General features: G+C 34.9%; 1 protein-coding gene across 1 annotated transcript in view; it reads right to left on the bottom strand.

Moving 5' to 3' along the window:
* The window catches only part of LOC122905350 (lipoxygenase homology domain-containing protein 1-like), a 299,796-nt gene extending 295,451 nt beyond the window's left edge, over nt 1-4,345 (bottom strand). Inside the window, 1 exon segment of the mRNA XM_044246984.1 lies at nt 4,324-4,345. The gene's annotated coding sequence lies outside the window, so the exon portion shown is untranslated.
* Between the last annotated feature and the right edge of the window lie 12,683 nt (nt 4,346-17,028).

Consider the following 17,028-nt stretch of genomic DNA (forward strand, 5'->3'; position numbering starts at 1 on the left):
ATTTTTTTAAAGAACATAAAACTCAGCACCCAAAAAATAACAAAGCCAGTTAAGAAATGAGCAGAAGACTTGAACATGTATTTCTCAAAGAAGACATACAAATGGCCAACAGACACATGAAAAAATGTTCTACCTCACTCAGCATCAGTAAAATACAAATCAAAACCACAGTGAGATACCAACTCATACCAGTCAGAATGGCTAAAATTAGCATGTTAGGAAACAACAGATGTTAGCAAGGATGCAGAGAAAGGGGAACCCTCTTATACTGTTGGTGGGAATGCAAACTGGTGCAACTACTCTGATAACAGTATGGAAGTTCCTCAAAAAGTCAAAAATAGAACTACCCTATGATTGAGCAATTGCACTACTGGCATTTATCCAAAGGATACAAAGATGGTGATTTGAAGGGGCACATGTACCCCAATGTTTATAGCAACAGTGTCCACAATTGCCAAAATATGGAAAGAGCCCAGATATCCATCAACAAATTAATGAATAAAGAAGATTTGGGGTACACACACACTCACACACACACAATGGAGTACTACTCAGCCATCAAAAAGAATGAAATCTGGCTATTTGCAATGACATGGGTGGGACTAGAGGGTATTATGCTAAGCGGAATGAGTCCATAAGAGAAACACAAATACCATATAATTTCACTCATGTGTGGAATTTAAGAAATGAAACGGATATAGCAAAAGAAAGGAAAAATAAAGACAGAGAGGGAGGCAAACCATATGAGACTCCAAACTGTAGGGAACAAATTGAGGGTTGCTGGAAGGGATGTTGGGGGAGGAATGGGGTTATTGGGTAATGGGCATTAAAGAAGGCACTTGTTGTAATGAGCACTGGGTATTATATGCAATATAATGAATCACTAAATTCTATTCCTGAAACTAATAATATACTCTATATTAACTAAATTGAATTTAAATTTAAAAAAACTTTTTAATTAAAATTCTTATGCATCAAAGGATACCTACCAAAGAGTAAAAAGGCAAACTACAATATAAAAGAAAAATCTGCAAATTCTATTTTTGATGAGAGTCTAGTATTCAGAATATAAAGAACTCTTACAGCTCAACAACAAAAAGAAAACAACCTAATTAAAAATGGATTAAGTATTTGAATAGATATTTTTCCAAAGAAGATATACAAATAGCATAAAAGTACATAGTGATACTCAAAATCATTAATTATGAAAATATAAATGAAATATAAATCAAAATGACAATGAGATCCCACTTCACACCCACCCACAAGTTTTAATTAGAATTTTTCTAATCAACAATAATAATGTTAGTGAGAATGTGGAGAATGAAGCACTCATACTTTGCTGGTGAAAATGTAAAGTAATAGAACCACCGTGGAAAACAGTTTGGCTCTTCTTCAAAACGTTAAACACAGAATTACCATATGACTCAGAATTTCCACTTTTACATATATATGTATATATATGTATATATTCAAAAGAAATGAAACAGGTGTGTGTGTGTATATTCAAAAAAAAAATGAAAACAGGTGTATAATAAAAAATTACTTACACACAATGTTCGTAGAAGCACTATCCACAATAGCCAAAGGGTAAAAACAACCCGAATGTCCATTTATAGATGAATGCATAAACAAAAGGTGGTGTTTCCATAAATTAAATATTATTCAGCCATAAAAAAGAAAGAAGTATCATATGGTTTCACTTATTTGTGGAGCATAACAAATAACATGGAGGACATGGGGAGATGGAGAGGAGAAGGGAGTTGAGCAAAATTGGAAGGGGAGATGAACCATGAGAGACTATGGACTCTGAAAAATAATCTGAGGATTTTGAAGGGGTGGGGGATGAGAGGTTGGGGGAGCCAGGTTGTGGGTATTATGGAGGGCACGTATTGCATGGAGCACTGGGTGTGGTGCATAAACAATGAATTCTGTTACGCTGAAAAGAAATAATTTTTTTTTAAATGAAAGAAAGAAAAGTGCTATCAAGCCTCAAAAGACAGAGGAACCTTTAGCAGATACTGCTTTTTTAAGAAGCCTGTCTTAAAAGGTTGCATAAAGATATAATTCCAACTATACGACATTCTAGAAAAGACAAAAACGTAGAGATTAAAAAAAAAAATCAGTGCTTTCCAGGAGTTCAAGGGGAGGGAGGAACAGATAGTAGATGGAACCCAGGGGAATTTTAGGGTAGTGAAAATATTCTGTATGAATCCATCATTAGATGGATTCCATCATTAGATGGATTCATGACATTATGTGTTTATGAAAACCCCTAAAACTGTACTGCACAAAGAAATAACACCAATGTAAATTGTAGGGTTTAGTTAATAATAATGAATTGATACCGGTTCAGCAATATTAACAAATGTATTACACTAAAGCAAGATGTTAATAGAAAAACTGAGAATAGAAGACAGAAGTGGTATATGGGAGCTTTTTGCACTATCTGTTCAATTTCCATAAACTTAAAATTGGTCTAAAAAATAAAGCTTATTAATTGGAAAAAAAAAGGAAAGAAGTACTAATACATGTTGTAACATGGATGAATACTGAAAACATTATGCTAAGTGAAAGAAGACAAACCCAAAAGACCATATATGATTCCATTTACATGAAATATCCAGAATTGGCAAATCCTTAAAATCAGAAAGTAGATAAGAGGTTGCTAGGGATTGGGGGAAAGGAAATGGAGAGACTGCATAATGAGGTTTCCTTTTGGAGTAACTCAAATGTTCTGGAACTAGACAGTGATTGAAGAATATTGAGACTACATTATACCTCACTGAATAACAAGCATTTAGTTAAAGTGGTAAATTTTATTTTCTAGATTTTGCCACAATAAAATAGAAAATACGTATGCAACAAAACCACAAGGAAAAAGGAAAGAATTAAACAAAAGAAACTAAGAATACTTACAAGAAACCAATTCATCAAAATGAGTGACAACTATGATCAAAATCAACAAGAAGTTAACTAAACTTGAAGAAGCCATCACCTCTACAAAAAAGATGTAAATGTACCAATCCTAGGGCTCAAGAAAGAAAGAGCAAGACAACAGAAAGAGCTGAAATGTAGTGCTGAGAAAGAAGCATCAAACTATGAAAATGGTTTCCTAGGGAAAGAAAACAGAAATGAAGAGTTAAAGATGTTCCTTTGCTACTACAGAATTCAAAATAACTTAACTCTATACACCATGTGTATAAATTGATTTAAAAATACACATGAAATAAATCAGAATCACAACAAAAACAACTTGGACTCTTTTGATATAGTCACTTCTAAAATTATTTCTTACACATGCAAAATAATGATAAAGTCCTCATTTTTTACATGTAGTGCCCATCAACACAAGAAAGAGTTTCTTTAAATATTGACTCATATAGAAACTATGGAAAGGATAGTTCAAACTAAACAATTAGCTTAGTTCCAAATGATTCAGACTCTTCTATAACACGTTATATGACTGAGTACACAGACTGGAATAAACCAAATACTCAGGATCACATGGAAGTGAGTATCATATAACAATTTGAGCCACTTAAGGATACTCTTTCCTGATTGTGATTTTATTCTCTATTTCTACCCAGTCAAAATAATCCCTCTATACATCCAATCATTCATTCAACAGATATTTTTAAATACCTATAAAGTGCTAAGTGCTTGACTGATTTCACATCTTTCCTTTGGTTGCTAATCTTTCTGACTTTAACAACTGATCTGATACTGCTACCTCTGTTTCTCCCTAATCTTGATCTCAGTGTGTCTAGTAATGAACTAATAATTTTATTATAACTTCTTTGCTCTCCTTTATTTATTTTTATTTTTATTTTATATATATATATATATTTTTTATTTCTTTTCAGCATAACAGAATTCATTGTTTTTGCACCACACCCAGTGCTCCATGCAATGCATGCCCTCCATAATACCCACCACCTGGCTCCCCCAACCTCCCACCCCTCGCTCCTTCAAAACCCTCAGGTTTGTATTTTTTTTCCTTTGCAACTTTGACTTTAAGCCTTATCTGTTCGAGCCCCAGTCAGAAAAGCATAAGCCCTTACTCCTAACAGCCACAAGTATAGAAACAGTAAAAGTTGGCTTTCTAGTATTTCTCTCTAGCTATTGTCTCTTACTGTATTGCAGTTTTACTTGTGTATAATCTGAATGAACAAAAACTGCCATGAATTACTTTTGACTGACCTTCAACAGGACCCAGAGTGTTATAACAGAAAGCACCAATTTGATAGATTGTATTCATTTCAATGTACCAACTACCTGTATCACTTATATTAACAGGTTTTACTCAGCTTTATTACTTACAGTAAATATGTCTTCATGGCCATCCTGAAATTGAGATCCATCTGTTCCATAAAGATATATAGGAGCTGAACTTCTATGTTGTCCATACAGTATAATATAAATCTGTGAGCTGGTCCCTGAATTTGGCAAGTCACTGGTGATTATGGAAACTTTCCAGTTACCACCTACAGAAGCACAAATAACACACAGTATTAAACCAACATATAAAAACAGAAGACTCAGAAGAGATGGTCATCATAAAGCCAGGAGAATTCAGAAAGACATAACTTACTCTTCTTCATCTCCTTTGGAAAAGTACTATAGCACAATATTTAGACTTGGTTTTTAAAATATTCAATAAAATTACTATGTCCTACAATGTAACTGTAAGACTATTTCCTAGATCTTTAATAATAAAGTTAGAGAGAGACAATTATCCTATTATACTCGGTCATGCTTGGATTCCAAGAAAGTTGCTATGGAACTTCTCTAAAGTTCCCTGCCTTTTGACAAAATATTTCCAGTATTGTTATCTCTGACATGTAATACGTGCATTCAGTATTACACATTGTAATATCTTGAGATTTTAGATATTAATTCTCCAAATTAAAAAATTATTTAATAATCTGTATAATCATAAAAATTGGAATTAGATAAGTTAGAAGGAATTTGAAAGGTCATCTGGCAATTTCTACACTTACTGTTTTAAGTATTCCTAATTAGTAGATGAGGTAACTGAATTCAAAAAATTTTAAATAAATTTTGTATCCCAGCAAAAAATAAACACAGTGCTAGAAAATATATGGCTTATTGTGAATATAACTGAGATTATCTAAATATTATAGCACACTGAGAGTGGTATGATATTACTTCCTAGGATTTCAATTTAATTTTGTTAGGTTTCTTTGGAAAAAAATCAAGAGTTGATCAATAAGAAAATTGAAATAATGAGAAATTAGGGAATACACTCAAGATTACATAAAAGAAGTAAGAATACGAGGCAATAAAATTCAGAACTATGGATTTAAATTGCATTCTTCTCTTTAGACTGTGGTTTTCTCTCTCTTATATTTAAACTAAAGTTTATTTCCCATTTTGATCATTCAAATTGTCAAATTCAAAATTTGAATTTTATTTATATGGTACAATGAATATATGTTAAATTAATGCATGTGTTTAAAAATCTACTTTGAAACAGGAAATTCTACTTTATTTTTCCAACATATGGCAAAAAGCCAAGTTAGACTACCAAATCATCCTGGCAGACATTCAGTTCATAAATAAAAACCTCATTTTTAAAAACTGAAAGAGGCTCAGTCCATTAAGGAGCTGCCTTCAGCTCAGGTCATGATCCTGGGATTGAGCCTTGCATCAGACTCCCTGCTCAGCAGAGAGCCTGTTTCTCCCTCTCCATCTGCCTGCTGCTCTATTTGTGCTCTCTCTATTACTCTGTCAAAAACATAAACTCTCTAAAAAAAAATAAAAAATAAAAAATAAAAATAAAAACTGAAAGAGGATAATAGGCTATCTTTAACAATGGCAAAAATAGTTAAATTGCAATTACAAACTACACAACTAGGAAAATTCTACCTGTTTTCTGTAGACTAACTATATATTAGTGCTTGTTTGAATAAAATGAAATAAAGCTCTTCAGCTTCTAGTCTCTTAGAAATGCAGCAAAAGATTTCAGGGGAGAATCAATACTTGCTAAATGTACAAGGACCAAATCAATAAGGAAAGAAATTGCATTTTCCAACAACTAAGATGGAAAAGGATGAAAAGCATAGGAATAGAAATAAAAAAGAAAATAATGAAATATGATGTCAGTTTACCATAGGTCTTCACACCACTTTAAATCATTAAAACCTAACCTTGGAAGGGGATGTTGTAAAAGCCAGAGTAGAAAGTAAAGATCATGAACCAAGATTCATCTTTAAGTTTATAACTTACACTTCAATCAATCAATAGCCAACAAGTCATTGAGTCATTACTAGGTGTCTGGTGTTACAGGGAGGAGTAGATGGAAAACATAAAATGATGTCTTTGTCCTCTGTCAGTTTATAATCTATATAAGGTACTAAGGCCAACATACAAAAAGGGAAAAAAATCATTTTTGAAGTAGAGAGACCAGATCACAGAAAAACTAACAGAACAAATATGAAAAATAACTTTTTAATTTTAAAAAATGCCAAAAAAATAGCAGAAATTAAACAAAGAAGGTACAAAAACCCATGCTGTAATTTCTGTAAACTAAAAACCAAGAAAAGAGTGACACAGATTTTAGGAATTTGTGGACACCTAACTCAGCTTGCTTAGCAACAATATGGGAGAGAAAAGGTGAAGAGATAAAATTCTAAAAACCTTCTTAATCTTCATATCCCATTAGATCCCAATTTGAAAAAGAGTAGGTTGAAGGGGTAAGTAAATAGACTAGAGAAAAACAGGATGCAGGGAATAGACATATAGCTTGATGAAAGACTCAAATACCATATCACATACAAAACAACTATACAACTTGAATTGCCTTTATATATTCCAAAAAATAATAAACTTATAGCTAATTTATTTTCACAAAGAAATACGGGCCCAGATGGTGAATTTTCTACCAAAACTAAAAACAATAAATAAATAAATAAATTTTTAAAATCCTACACCAACCCTTTGAAATAGTTTCCAAGTCATGATGTAAGATAAGCATTACTGTGATACCAAAAACAAAGGTATAATAAGAAAACTACAAAGCAATAACCCTCATGAATGTAAATGAAAATATTCTCAATAAAATATTAGGAGATCAAGTCAACCACAATCTGCAGATTTATTCCAGGAACTCAAAGCTTTTTAACATTTAGAAATTAATCAATGTAATTCATCATACTAACAGAATAGGAGAACTTATATCTGTCCACCTCAATAGACCAAAAAAAAAAAAAAAGCATTTGTAAAAATTAAATACCCAATCATGGCAGAAACTTATTGAAAGTGACAGAAATGAGAATCATGTTATTGAAAACTGGAGCACAGTGTATCCTTATGTTGAAAGTGTCAGAGAACGTGGCTGAATTTTATTGCTCAATTATTCAGTAGTACTCTATTATTCAGTAGTGCAAATAGAACTTATAATGATGAACTTGGAAATTTAGAAGTTGTGGTCAGGTTTCCCCTTGCTGCTTATGGTCAAATTCAACAGGAAAGAGATAAATTGAGGCAGGAATTACTAAGCAAAAAGAATCTTGCACTTAATAATTTGGAAAATTCTCAACCTATCTAGGTACCAAGTTCTATAAACAAAGCCTAGGATTTGTTAGGAAAACTATTTGCTAAAGAAATCAGACATGTGATTTATGGATCCAATCAATTATCTCAGCAGAAGCCAGAAGTAAAAATTAGTCATCCAGGAAGACTCTATAGAGTACTCTTGTGCCTAATGATGTGAATTCCCATGACATCCACAGAAGACCAACAAGGGTTTCAAGAATTTTATTCCAGCAGATAAAAAGGACAGAAATGGAATGAAATAAACAAAGAATGACTCTGATGGCCAAAGTGGGTGGAATAACTGCTCTGGGGCAAGGCCACCATCATGAGGGTCATGAAGATGGGGTTACTTCTCTACTAGGGCCCAGAGAACAAAGCAGTAAATCACAGAGGATTATTCTCAGGCCTCAAAATCTAATGAAATTTGCCTTACTGGATTTGACTTGTTTGGGATATGTGACCCCTTTTTTCCTTCAAATTTCTCCCTTTTGGAATGGGAGTGTCCATCTATGCCTGTCCCATTGTATTCCAGAAGCAGATAACTTCTTTTCCAGTTTCACAAGTCTGTGGATGGAAAGTAATTTTGGCCCAGAACAGATTATACCCAATGTCTCACCTATACCTGACTTAAATAAAATCAAAGATGAAGTCTCAGACTTTTTGAGATTATTACATTTAGATGATATTTTGGGCTTAAAGTTAATGCTGGAATGGTTAATACTTTAGGGAATTTTTGAGTGTGGTAAATTTATTTCCCACATATGAAGGACATGAATTTTCCAGGACCAGAGGAGAACTGTTGTGGGTTGAAATGTATCCCCAAAAAGATATGTTCAAGTCCTTATTCCTAGTATCTATGAATGTGACCTTAACAGGCAAGGAAAGTCTTTCCCTAGAGCTGTCAGAGAGAGTATGGCACTACCAATATCTTGAGTTCAGACTTCTAGCTTCCAGAACTGTGAAAGAATAAATTCCTGTTTTCAACTTCAATTTGTTAGAATAGCCTTAGGAAACTAATGCAAAAAGTGACTACTTAAGCAAATTGTGTTACATAAGTAAACACAACTCAGCAATTAAAAGGCATAAACTATAGATACAAATATTTGAGTCAATATTGAGCTTCATGCTGATCAAAGTCCTAGTTATAAACAAGTATACAATAGTGTATGATTCCACATATACTGTACACATAGTGTAAGATTCCACATAAGAACTTCAAAGAAATACAGACTTAGTTACAGTAACAAAAAGCAAATAAACTCTTTCCTAGGGCCAGGAGTGGTGTAATTATCTGAGAGAATATGAAGATGCTACTTGGAATTATATAATTGTTCTATATTTTTATTGAAGTAGTACTTAAAGGGTAAGCTCAAGGGTCAAAATAATCACACTATAGATTTAAAATGCATGCATTTTGTTTGTATACATGTCTCAATACAATTAGTTGTTTTAAACATCAAGTAAGAACTTATAAATGCCATACTGAAACTGATAAAGTTGGGCAGTAGAAAGCCACGCAGATGAAAAAGAACTCAGTTCTTTCATTTGCAAAGAGGTTATACAATCAATGAAACAAAGCTAAACATGAATTTCACAATAGAAAAATGGACAATATGAATTTCACAATAGAAAAATGGACAATATGAATAAGCAATTCATTAAAACACATACACACAAACAAAAGTAGCAAAGAAATAGAAAATATGCTCACCCTCCCTTATAATTAAGGGTAGGCAAATAAAAACAAGACATAATTTTTCACCTATCAGATTGGCAAAAATCTTTAGTTTTACAATATCTAGTGCTATGAGTGTGAGCCTTTCCATACTGTTTGACATCAGTCCACATCCCCCTAAACCTTTTTTGAAGGGCAATGTGGCAATAGCTATGAAAATTTATAACACAAGCTATTCATCTAAGAGTTTCACTGCTATAATTTACCATACAAATATACTCACAAAGATGTCAAACTATGTGCATTAAGTACATTCTCCAAGATTCCTGGAATAGTCAGTATTTGGACATAACCATATATCTTTTAATACAGAATGAGACAAATCACAAAATAGCCACATGAAATGCTACACAATGCAATAATTTTAAAATGATAACTAAAGCAAAATATGGCATGATTTGAATACTATAATCTCAATTTTATAAATAGAAAGGATATCCATAGGTATAAATATATATACTTGGTGACTTATGTATTTAAAATTTAGAGGAAAAATTGAAGACCTCTTTAGAGTTTAGAAGCCAGACCTGGGGAAAGGCTAACTTTTCATTTTATATTTGACTATACTTGTATACTTGTACCATATTATTTTCACCTTTTTAAATGGGCAAATACATGAAAGATAGAATGTTAAATGATGAGAAGAGCTCTTTAGGAAAATCAAAATACAGGGAAAATGTGCCTGAATTTTTCAGAAACAAAATAATGTTTTCTGTGGTTATAAAAATTCTATAATATGGTTATAATAATTCTATAATGTGGTTATAATAATTCTAGAGGAATTATTCTTTTTTATTTCCAGAGTTCCTTATAATCACTTCCTAAATGTTCTTCCCAGTAAGCTATAAGCAACTCACAGACCAAAAATTATTTGATGACCTACAAGCAATGCCAAAGCAGAAGAACAGAACCATTCCTAGACGTCAATATGTTGGAAATTTAGGTGCCACAATAAATCATGGTTCTCTGGCCACAGAATAGCATGACTCTTCAATTAATTTGAATAGCATCATTATAAGGAATGGAAAGTAGTAGGAGATTTTTGAGGTCACAGAACTATCTTGAGATCTACACTTTGAAACTCAGTTTTAGAAAAGGTAACAACTCTGTCTCAGTTTCTTTATTCAAAAAGTAGAAATACACTATTGATTTTTTTATAACTATATCAGGTAACATTTGTTAAGCACAAGGTAGAGTGTCTGGTACATAAAAGTCCCTTAATAAAGGCGTTATTATCATTGTAACTGTAATTGAATTACCTTTTCGTTCAAGTCGACCTGTATTCTAAATGGAGCAATATTACTCTCAAAGGAGAAAAATTCGTTCTTAGAGCACAAAAAGCTTAAATATTATAATAGATTGTGGCTCTTCAAAACTCAATTCTACCCAAGAAAATACTATTCCTTCATATTTACCTCCTTAATAGGCAATAATGAAAAAAAAAAAATAAAGTAAAAGGCAGTAATGAGGAGAGCCTGGCTGGCTCAGCTGATGGAGCTGATGGAGAATGCAACTTTTGATCTCAAGGTTGTGAGTTAGAATCCCACATTGGGTGTAGATATTAGTTAAAAATAAATCTTTTTAAACCGGCAATAACAGGGGGAGGAGTCAAGATGGCAGAGAAGTAGCAAGCTGAGACTACTTCAGCTAGCACAAGATCAGCTAGATAGCTTACCTAAAGATTGCAAACACCTGCAAATCCATCGGCAGATCGAAGAGAAGAAGAACAGCAATTCTAGAAATTCTACTTTCTGAAAGGTAGGACTGGCAGAGAAGTGAATCCAAAGCGATGGGAAGATAGACCCTGGGGGGAGGGGCTGGCTCCCGGCAAGTGGCAGAGCAACGGAGCACAAAATCAGAACTTTTAAAAGTCTGTTCCGCTAAGGGACATCGCTCCAGAGGCCAAACCAGGGTGAAGCCCCATGGGGTCAGCGTGGCCTCAGGTCCCACAGGGTCATAGAAGGATCGTGGGTGTCTAAGTGTCGCAGAGCTTACAGGTATTAGAATGGGGAAGCCAGCTACAGAGACAGAGCCAACAGTGAGCTCACAGCTCATGGTTACCTTGAACCAATCGAAGGCTCCGTGAGCTCGGAGCATGGCCGGAGGTCAGGCAGATGGGAGTTACTGGGCGCTGTTCTCTGAGGGCACACTGAGGAGTGGGGCCCCAGGCTCTCGGCTCCTCCAGGCTGGAGACCAGGAGGCCGCCATTTGTATTTCTGTTCTTTGGAACTCTACGGAAAGCGCTCAGGGAACAAAAGCTGTAGAAATCAAACCCAAGCGGATTATTCAGCCCGGCCCCTAGTAAGGGCGGTCAATTCCGCCTGGGGCAAAGACACTTGAGAATCATTACAACGGGCCCCTGCCCCAGAAGATCAACAAGAAATCCAGCCAAGACCAAAATCACCTACCATGGAGTGCAATTTCAATACCAAGGAGAGCAGCAGAATTCCAGAGGAGGAGAAAGCAAAGCACAGAACTCATGGCTTTCTCCCTGTGATTCTTTAGTCTTGCAGTTAATTTAATTTTTTTTCATTTTTTTCTCTTCTTCTGCTAAAATTTTTTTAACTTTTACCCTTTTCTTTTTTAACTAGCTTATCTAATATATATTTTTTTTCTTTTTTATACTTTTCTTTGTTCATTTTCTTTTTTTAATTCTTTTATTTCTTTTTTTTTTCTCTTTCTTTCTTTCTGAACCTCTTTTTATCCCCCTTCTCCCCCCTCACAATTTGGGATCTCTTCTGATTTGGTTAAAGCATATTTTCCTGGGTCTTTGCCACCCTTTTAGTATTTTACTTGCTCCTTCATATACTCTTAGCTGGACAAAATGACAAGGCAGAAAAATTCACCACAAAAAAAAAGAACAAGAGGGACTACTGAAGGCTAGGGACCGAATCAATACAGACATTGGTAATATGTCAGATCTAGAGTTCAGAATGACAACTCTCAAGGTTCTACCCAGGCTCGAAAAAGGCATGGAAGATATTAGAGAAACGCTCTCTGGAGATATAAAAGCCCTTTCTGGAGAAATAAAAGAACTAAAATCTAACCAAGTTGAAATCCAAAAAGCTATTCATGAGGTGCAATAAAAAATGGAGGCTCTCACTGCTAGGATAAATGAGGCAGAAGAAAGAATTAGTGATATAGAAGACCAAATGACAGAGAATAAAGAAACCGAGCAAAAGAGGGACAAACAGCTACTGAACCACGAGGGGGGAATTCAAGAGATAAGTGACACCATAAGACGAAGCAACATTAGAATAATTGGGATTCCAGAAGAAGAAGAAAGAGAGAGGGGAGCTGAAGGTATACTGGAGAGAATTATTGGAAAGAATTTCCCCAATATGGCAAAGGGAACAAGCATCAAAATACAGGAGGTGCAGAGACTGCCCCTCAAAATCAATAAGAATAGGCCCACACCCCATCACCTAATAGTAAAATTTACAAGTCTTAGTGACAAAGAGAAAATCCTGAAAGCAGCCCGGGAAAAGAAGTCTGTAACATAAAATGGTAAAAATATTAGAATGGCAGCAGACTGCAAGAGAACTACATACCAATATCCTTGATGAACACAGATGCGAAAATTCTCACCAAAATACTAGCCAATAGGATTCAACAGTACATTAAAAGGATTATTCACCACGACCAAGTGGGATTTATTCCAGGACTGCAAGGTTGGTTCAACATCCACAAATCAGTCAGTGTGATACAACACATCAATAAAAGAAAGAACAAGAACCATATGATACTCTCAATAGATGCTGAAAAAGCATTTGACAAAGTACAGCACACAATCCTGATCAAAACTCTTCAAAGTGTAGGGATAGAGGGCACATACCTCAATATTATCAAAGCCATCTAGGAAAAACCCACCACAAATATCATTCTCAATGGAGAAAAACTGAAAGCTTTTCCACTAAGGTCAGGAACGCGGCAGGGATGTCCATTATCACCACTGCTATTCAACATAGTACTAGAAGTCCTAGCCTCAGCAATCAGACAACAAAAGGAAATTAAAGGCATCCAAATCGGCAAAGAAGAAGTCAAACTATCACTCTTTGCAGATGATATGATACTCTATGTGGAAAACCCAAAAGACTCCACTCCAAAACTGCTAGAACTTGTACAGGAATTCAGTAAAGTGTCAGGATATAAGATCAATGCACAGAAATTAGTTGCATTTCTCTACACCAACAACAAGACAGAAGAAAGAGAAATTAAGGAGTCAATCCCATTTACAATTGCACCCCAAACCATAAGATACCTAGGAATAAACCTAACCAAAGAGGCTAAGAATCTATACTCAGAAAACTATAAAGTACTCATGAAAGAAATTGAGGAAGACACAAAGAAATGGAAAAATGTTCCATGCTCCTGGATTGGAAGAATAAATATTGTGAAAATGTCTATGCTTCCTAAAGCAATCTACACATTTAATGCAATTCCTATCAAAGTACCATCCATCTTTTTCAAAGAAATGGAACAAATAATCCTAAAATTTATATGGAACCAGAAAAGACTTCGAATAGCCAAAGGGATATTGAAAAAGAAAGCCAAAGTTGGTGGCATCACAATTCTGGACTTCAAGCTCTATTAAAAAGCTGTCATCATCAAGACAGCATGGTCTGGCACAAAAACAGACACATAGATAAATGGAACAGACTAGAAAGCCCAGCAATAGACCCTCAACTCTATGGTCAACTAATTTTTGACAAAGCAGGAAAGAATGTCCAATGGAAAAAAGACAGACTCTTCAATAAATGGTGTTGGGAAAATTGGACAGCCACATGCAGAAAAATGAAATTGGACCATTTCCTTACACCACACACAAAAATAGACTCAAAATGGATGAAGGACCTCAATGTGAGAAAGGAATCCATCAAAATCCTTGAGGAGAACACAGGCAGCAACCTCTTCGACCTCAGCCGCAGCAACATCTTCCTAGGAACATCGCCAAAGGCAAGGAAAGCAAGGGCAAAAATGAACTATTGGGATTTTATCAAGATCAAAAGCTTTTGCACACCAAAGGAAACAGTTAACAAAACCAAAAGACAACTGTCAGAATGGGAGAAGATATTTGCAAACGACATATCAGATAAAGGGCTAGTGTCCAAAATCTATAAAGAACTTAGCAAACTCAACACCCAAAGAACAAATAATCCAATCAAGAAATGGGCAGAGGACATGAACAGACGTTTCTGCAAAGAAGACATCCAGATGGCCAACAGACACATGAAAAAGTGCTCCATATCACTCGGCATCAGGGAAATACAAATCAAAACCACAATGAGATATCACCTCACACCAGTCAGAATGGCTAAAATCAACAAGTCAGGAAATGACAGATGCTGGCAAGGATGCGGAGAAAGGGGAACCCTCCTACACTGTTGGTGGGAATGCAAGCTGGTGCAGCCACTCTGGAAAACAGCATGGAGGTTCCTCAAAATGTTGAAAATGGAACTGCCCTATGACCCAGCAATTGCACTACTGGTATTTACCCTAAAGATACAAACGTAGTGATCCGAAGGGGCACGTGCACCCGAATGTTTATAGCAGCAATGTCCACAATAGCCAAACTATGGAAAGAACCTAGATGTCCATCAACAGATGAATGGATAAAGAAGATGTGGTATATATACACAATGGAATACTATGCAGCCATCAAAAGAAATGAAATCTTGCCATTTGCAACAATGTGGATGTAACTAGAGCATATGCTTAGCAAAATAAGTCAAGCTGAGAAAGACAACTGTCATATGATCTCCCTGATATGAAGAAGTGCTGATGCGACATGGGGGCTTAAGGGGGTAGAAGAATAAATGAAACAAGATGGGATTGGGAGGGAGACAAACCCTAAGTGACTCTTAATCTCACAAAACAAACTGAGGGTTGCTGGGGGGAGGGGGGTTGGGAGAAGGGGGTTGGGGTTATGGACATTGGGGAGGGTATGTGCTTTGGTGAGTGCTGTGAAGTGTGTAAACCTGGCGATTCACAAACCTGTACCCCTGGGGATAAAAATATATTATATGTTTATAAAATTAATTAATTAATTTAATTTTTTAAAAAACAGCAATAACAAAAAGAAAGTTAAGAAAGGTTGAATTAGGCTAGTAACTCACTTAAGAATTATATACAAGGGGTACCTGGATGGCTCAGCCATTAAGCGTCTTCCTTTGGCTCAGGGTCATGATCCCAGGGTCCTGGGATTGAACCCTGCATCAGGGTTCCTGCTCAGCAGGAAAACTGCTTCTTCTCCCACTCCCCCTGCTTGTGTTCCCTCTCTCTCTGTCTCTCTCTCTGTCAAATAAATAAATAAATAAAGTCTTTTTTTAAAAAGAATTATATACAAATGCTGTTATAAGCTCTGTAAATTTCAAAGATTAAAATGTTTATGGAAATGAAAATTAATATGCTGAAGTACAAAATTAGAGAAATAATGCCTGTTCCTTTCTATACTGCTGAATGATTATAATTCATATATGCAGCAATAAAAAGAAACATAAAAGAAAGGGTATCAGAGTTTAGGACATAGTTATGAAGCCACTGGATGACAGCAGTGTCTATAAGAAAATTTATTTTGGTGGGTATTAGCCAAATATAAATCACAAATACTTGGAATTATACCATTGGCAATCTTATTCCAAGCAATGCAGCAAGCAAAGAGTGTTTAATCTTAGTTGCAATTGTTTGAAGAAGATTGATTGTGTGAAATTAGAAGTAGCCATAAAATAAATAACTTCTGAGTAGTAAAAGATATAGAACTATGCCAGAAAAGCCTTCTTTTTGCTTTCTCCCTCTTAAAGTAGCAACATATATATTTGAAAGTCCAAGACAATTATGGACTGCCTTAAAATTGGACAGAGTCAATAAATATGGTTCTCTGTCGCACTTTTTTGCACATGGCCTCTATGCACTAAGTTGACTCAACTGCATTTTTCTATGGTCTGTATCTTTCACCAAGAACTATAAGGGCTAAGACTATTTCAATAGCTATATACTTAGCAGTGAGGGAAAATTCCAAGCTAGGCACACAGGGCTGTGGTCTCCAACTATCAGCTGAGAGGTTGAAGAAGAGGAAAACAAAAGAATGTTAACTAACCAAAGCCATTTTAAAAGATAACAAAGATGGAAAAATCCACACTATCCAGTTCTAAGACTTACTATGAAGCTATAAGTAATCAAAGCAGTATGTTTGGGCATATAAACAGACACATAATCAATGAAATAGAGAGTGCAGAATACCCCCACATATATATGGTTGACAGATTTTCAACAAGACTATCCTTTTCAATTCAAAGTATTTCAATGGGAAAAAGATACTCTTTTAAACAAAGAGTATTGGGATAATTGGATATCTGTATGAAACAAACAAGCCCCATCCCTTACCTCCTACCATATGCAAAAAAAATAACTCTATGTGGGTCAAATAGACCAAACATAAGAATTAAAACTATAAAACTCCTAAAAGAAAATATAGGAGAAAATCTTGTGATGGGGCTAGGCAGGAATTCTTAGAATTTAAAAGACAGAAACCACAAAAAACCATAAATAGAACTTTACCAAAATTTACAACTTTTGCTCGTTTCAAGTCTGACCACTTAAAAAAGAAAAGGCAAGCTATAGACTTGGAGAAAATACATGGAGAACATGTATCTGAATATATTGTGCCCAGAATACATGAAGGACTCCTTCCACTCTAGGACTACAAACATACAAAAGAAAATAAGATTTGAAAA

Source organism: Neovison vison, chromosome 4 (assembly GCF_020171115.1).
Source record: "Neovison vison isolate M4711 chromosome 4, ASM_NN_V1, whole genome shotgun sequence".
Taxonomy (NCBI): Eukaryota; Metazoa; Chordata; class Mammalia; order Carnivora; family Mustelidae; genus Neogale; species Neogale vison.